The sequence below is a fragment of the Prionailurus bengalensis genome, chromosome B2 (genome assembly GCF_016509475.1).
Source record: "Prionailurus bengalensis isolate Pbe53 chromosome B2, Fcat_Pben_1.1_paternal_pri, whole genome shotgun sequence".
Lineage (NCBI taxonomy): Eukaryota > Metazoa > Chordata > Mammalia > Carnivora > Felidae > Prionailurus > Prionailurus bengalensis.
In genome coordinates, this window is record NC_057349.1 from 12,161,345 (window position 1) to 12,167,739 (window position 6,395).

Genomic DNA, 6,395 nt, shown 5'->3' on the forward strand with positions numbered 1-6,395 from the left:
TCCGTTGAAAAGTGAAGGGTGAGGGGCGCTCACTGCCGGGCGATTAGTCTTCAGAGAACCGTAGTCTTAAGCATCCTGCGGGACCTGTTATTTGTCCCTTTCTAAGGCACCGTGGGACCCTCCTGCTTCTGTGCTGCGGAGGCTGGGGACTGTGTGGCCGGCCGCTGCTGAGCGAAGGGGGGCCGTGGAGCTGGCCGGACAGCCTCAGACGACAGTGTCACAGGCCCACCTCGGGGAGGACGGTCACACAAACAGAAACCTGCACAGTGAAGAAAAGCGGGCATTGGGACCCTCACAGCTCAGCGGCCCCGAAATGGGTCATGCAAATCATTTTTATGGAAGCCACATTTTGTGAGCTGCTACATGGTAAGGAAGTGCGTTCTCAGAGAACTAAATAAAAAATGCCGCAACCCACCAGACAAGGTGGACCAGGAAGACTGCCGCACTGAGCAACAGGTCCTTTCCTGGATCCCCCCCACCCTTTTGTCCTATTTTTGATTATTTTTTCAATTTTCAATAATTAAAAAAAAAAGTGAGAGGGATCTTAGACATCATCTACCAACTCCGTATTTTACAGGCTGTAAACCTAGGCTCAGAGAGACTGAGTGGTTCAGATCGGGGTGGGGAGGCTAGTCAACGAGGGATCTGGAACCAGGAACCAGGTGGCCTGGTGGCAGGATTCTGACACAGGGAGTCGGGACACGGAGGCCTTTCTTTCCAGGAAGCAACTTTATTTGAGCCAGCACCGCTTGGTTGGGTTCCTACCCTAAGAACTGAGCTCCCAACAGCCAGGTGGCCTAGTTTTTTAAATATATTTTTTACTTCTTTGTCTCCCACATACGGTAACACACAAATATGTAGTCTGATTAAGTGGTCTCATGTTACAGGGTTGTGATGGATGTTGTCACATATGCGTATAACCAGGTTGCCTTGAGGTCTTTTTTTTTTCCCTTTCCTTAGGGAGGGTTCCCTACAACAGCCTGACTCAGTCCCATGAATCAGCAACACCAGGAAAATCCTAGTAAGAATTTTTGGAAATGTCAAAATCCTGGATCCTTCCAGGGAAATGACTGGTCCGTTCTGTTACAGGTGCTGATTCTTTGGGTTATAGCGTTTAAACTCCTTTCGCTGCCTCTCTTTACTGGTTGGACGATGTTGCCCATCAATTTTCCTTTTGCTAACATTGAGAAAAAAGAGGAAATATGGGATGAAAATCAATCAAAGCCTTAGGATTATTGAGCAAGGAGCATTACAGATTTGTGAATGAAGAGTTGAAACAAGGCTCAGATGGCATTTGGGGTTCTTTCTCTGCAAGAATGAACTCATGGGTGTAACAAGTCACATGAAACGTTCCAGCTGGAAACTGAAAAACTCTCAACCAGAATAAGCCAACACAAGACACCAAAGAAATGTTCTCGAGAAAGTTTAGTGAAAGTTTACAGGATGGGCTGTGTGAGTTTTTTTTTTTTTTCTTTTAAGGCAACCTGTGAACAGAGACTTGATAGGACATGGGTGTGAATAAGTGGGGTGGAACCCACATGTGTTGTGCAAGTGTGTCTGGAAGCATCCTCTAACTGCGGTCCACAGTTGTGAAAATTCTCTTTTTCTAGCAACGTGCGAGAGCTTGTGTGTACTGCCTCATGAGAGCTGATTGTCAGGAATATTTGGGCCTAGCTGTTAAAATACGATCATTATTAAAAATGAAGTTATGTAATACAATAATAATATGTAATGCATACAATTAAATTAGTTGTATTTAAAATGAAGGTAACGAACACAACTCACCAGTTCCTAATTATTTTACTACAGTTTACTCTTGGGCGCCTGGCTGGCTCAGTTGGTTAAGCGTCTGACTTTGGCACAGGTCATGATTTCACGGCTCGTGAGTTCAAGCCCTATGCTGGGCTCTGTGCTGATGGTGTGGAGCTTGCTTGGAGTTCTCTCTCTCCCTCTCTCTCTGCTCCTCCCCTTTGCGTGCATTTGCTCTCTCTCTCTCAAAAAAATAAACAGACTTAAAAAAATAAAACAGGGTTACCTGGATGGCTCAGTCAGTTGAGCATCGGATTTCGGCTCAGGTCATGATCTCGCTGTTAGTGAGTTGGAGCCCCGTGTCAGGCTCTGTGCTGTCAGCTCAGAGCTTAGAGCCTGCTTTGGATTCTGTGTCTCCCTCTCTCTCTGCCCCTCACTCATGTTCTGTGTCTCTCTCGTTCAAAAATATATAAACATTAAAAAATTAAAAAAAAAAACAATTCACTCTTACACTTCTGAATATATTTACCATATCTGTGTGCTGTGCTACTGTGGGTCTCTTTCCAACTCCACATCTGGTGACATCTCTTCCGTAGTTTGAAATCAGTCAAGGTGGGAATACAGACACCGTGAAAACTGATAAAAGCTACCAATCAGGGCTTTCTGCCTCCCCACCTCCGGCCCCTGGAGTTGGCTCTTAAACATCCATCAGCACACCACTGCCTTTTCCCTTATATTCCAGAACACCAAGGAATAGCTCTGCTCTGCTTATCCTTCCCTGATTTCTGCAGTGAAGTGACCTCGGTCACCCCCAGCCCCAGCCACGGGAGGTATGTGGATATCATTTCTCTGTCCCCCTTCACCCTGGAGCTCTGCACTGAGGCTCTGTGCTGCTGGCCCATAATGAGCATTCTCTGGTCTTGGATAACTTGTTTCCACTTTGTAGGCTGTGTGAGAAAGCCTTTGATCTTCAACAAAACAGGGCCATATTGCTTGCCCAGTTTTTTAAAGTAAGCTCTACCCCCAAGGTGGGTCTTGAACTTACCACCCGAGATCAAGAGCCACATGCCCCACAGACTGAGGCAGCCAGGTGCCCCATCACTTGCCCATTGTAAAGTTTGACCACCAGCCTTGGTTTTCCTCTTCAGTTTTGAATAATCTCAAGACGGCCAGCTTTCCATTTCTTTTTTTAAAATTTTTTTAATGTTTATTTATTTTTGAGACAGAGAGAGACAGAGAATGAATGGGGGAGGGGCAGAGAGAGAGGGAAGCACAGAATTGGAAGCAGGCTCCAGGCTCTGAGCCATCAGCCCAGAGCCCGACACGGGGCTCGACCTCGTGGACCGCGAGATCGTGACCTGAGCTGAAGTCGGACGCTTAACCGACTGAGCCACCCAGGCGCCCCTGGCTTTCCATTTCTTTATGGAATTTAAGCCTGAGGTTTGACCTGAGCTCTTTCTTCTCTGGGCTGTTGAGGATATTGGAAGGACTGGTTGAGGATATGGGAAGGACGGGTGCCTCTCAAACTATAATGTGCACACCCTGGAGACCTTGTCAAAAATGCAGATTCCTATTCAGTAGGTTTAGGGCAGGGCCCAAAGACCGCTTTTCTAACAAGCTTCCAGGCCACTGCTGATGGAGGGTCGCGCTTGGAGTAGGAAAGGTATAGAACACACGTGGATGTTGAGCCGTTACTTCAGAAGACAGAAAGGAAAAGTGGAAGGAAGGAGAAAGAATTAGGGTTAGGGTTAGGGTTAGGGGTTAGGGGCTAGGGGTTAGGGTTAGGGTTAAGGTTAGGGTTAGGGTTGGAGGCAGTGACAACGAAGTCCATAGTTCATTTTACTCCCATCTGGGAAGGACCTTTACGCATAAAGTTGCAAACTAGGAACACGACCAGCTTCCTTCTCATCCCTCTTCTCTGGTGCACGACGGGTGTCTGTGAGTAACTGGGTTATGGTGAGGAAGAAAAGAAAATCCTTACTTGCTGTCACCCAAGCTCTGGAGTTAGATTTTTTTCCTCTTCTGTTCGTTCTGAGATAGTTACCTTTTCAGGGATGCTGGGTAAACCAGAGGGCAGAGTTAGGTGTCTCTCTGTGGCACTCAGAGCATTAGTGCATGAGGGTAGGGTAGGTACCAGGCGGCTGCAAGGTTTCAGGTTGCAGTGACTAGAAAAATTATGTGCGGACCTTCATTCCCAAACATGTCCCAAAGACTGATTAGTATAATCATAGCTGACATTAAAAAAATTTCTTTTAATGTGTATTTACTTTTGAGCGAGAGAGAGACAGAGCGTGAGCAGGGGAGGGGCAGAGAGAGGGAGACACAGAATCCGAAGCAGGTTCTAGGCTCCGAGCTGTCCGCATAGAGCCTGATGTGGGGCTCAAACCCATGAACCAGGAGATCGTGACCGGAGCTGAAGTTGGCCACTTAACTGACTGAGCTACCCAGGCGCCGCTGACATTTTTTAAAAAGATTTATTTATTTATTTTTGAGAGAGAGAGAGAGAGAGAGAGAGAGAGAGAGAGAGGGAAAGTGGAGGAGGGGCAGAGAGAGAATCCCAAGCCAGCTTCACATGGTCAGCGTAGGGCCCCACATGGGGCTCGAACCCATGAACCATGAGATCATGACCTGAGCTGAAAGTCAGATGCTTAACCAACTGAGCCACCCAGGAGCCCCATGGTTGACATTTTTGAGTGTTTGCTAAGAATTAGGTACGAGAGAGAGAAGCTGATGGCTCTGTTGGTATTTCTATTTTATTGCTATTTTATTAGTCAGTTATTGGCTTAAAGTATGGATTGGAAAACTATGACCCACAGTCCAGATCTTGATAAAGACAGACACGCCTGTCTTTATCAGACATATGAGCTAAGAGTGGCTTTTATACTTTTAAACAGTGAAAAAAAATATGGGAAAAAATTTTTAAAAAGAAGAACATTAATTAGTAATTTGTGACAATTATACGAAGCTCAAATTTCAGTGTCCATAAATAAAGTTTTATTGGAACATAATCAGCCCCATTTGTTTACATATTATCTAGGGCTGCCTTTGTGCCATGAGTGACAAAGACCATACGGCCTGCGAAGCTGAAAATATTTATTATCTAGCCTTTAATGGAAAATGTTTGCTGGTCTATGATTTAAAATGATAAAGTAATTCCCACAAGGGTCTGAAATAACTGTGTGGAACCCTAATGGCCTGGAAGACTTTGTATCCCTTCCAGAAAGACAAAAATCTCCCGGGGGAGTAGATGCCACACAGGGGGAATTTATCTCATTAGCTAACAGAACTCCCAGGCCTCTAAACCATTTTGTTAAGTGGCTTCATTGGGCCGCTAACCCCCGCTCCCCCACCCCCCATGCTTCGCCCGGAGCACCCTGTTCAACAGGAAGGCTGTGAGGTGGGGAACACCACCTTGCTGTGTCGACGTGCTGTTTTGTATCCTGGGACGCAGTACAGGGAGCGTTGCGGCTTCTGGAAAAAGAAAAGAGAGCACCAGGTTGTCAGAAAAGAGGGGCGGCATTTTGAGCGTCTTCTGGAATGTAAAGACCTAATTCAAAAACCCCATATCGGTCTGGTTTTGTGGGCTCCTTTGTCAGACACTCCAACCCAAACCCTGTGTATCTGGAAAACAGTCCCCTCTTGTACACACACACCGTGTCGCTCAGATGTGCGGGGCCTCTGAAGTTCATACCTCTGGCATCTGCTGGGACGGGTTGCCTCAGTAACAGTACCAAGCACATTTAGAAACCTCACGAACCTGTCTATGAACAGTTGTGTGATAAAGAAAACCACCACTAGGAAAGGAGAAAGAATTGGACCAGAAGACCGTCACACACAAAAAAGACACAGCAACACATTTGCATAATCGAGATTTTTGCTCCCTGTGTACCGATGCTTGTAATAACACCAGCAATGAACGAACGGAGTTGCCCCAAAGTGCTGAAGACAGGCACATCTTAGGGATCCTTTAAAGGACTTGATGTGAGGGGCACCTGGGTGGCTCAGTCGGTTAAGCGTCCGACTTCGGCTCAGGTCATGATCTCGTAGTTCGTGAGTTCGAGCCCCGCGTGCGGCTCTGTGCTGACGGCCCAGAGCCTGGAGCCTGCTTGGGACTCTGTGTCTCCCTCTCTCTTTGCCCTTCCCCTGCTCATGCTCTCTCTCTCAAAAATAAACATTAAAAACAAATAAAGGACTTGGTATGACAGGCTCTTGCAGAGTGCATGCAGAAATAAATAAATAAGCCCCCAAACAGGGGAAGAATTGTTTGCCAAACTTTGACATGAAGCCAACGATCCTGACGTTTGCTCGTTCAACACAAACTGGGTAAAAACAGAGAGAAAACACCAATCTCAGGGTACTAGCTCAGAGGACGGCCCCTTAACAGTAAATTTAGCAGTAATAACCTCATAGAATTATGAGACGTCCATTTACATCCACCTTAAGAACAGGTCTGGAGCACATTTAGGTATTATGTGGATCTAATACGGGGCTGAGAGCTTAACGGGATGTGTAAAAGTAGAAACAATACTCACTGAATGGCAGTTGGAAAGGAGAGCTTGCTTTTTAGAAAGCTGTAACAACTCCTGAGGTTACCCGTGACAATTTTCACACACTGATATTCTCACAAGTAAAGAAAAGTAATATTT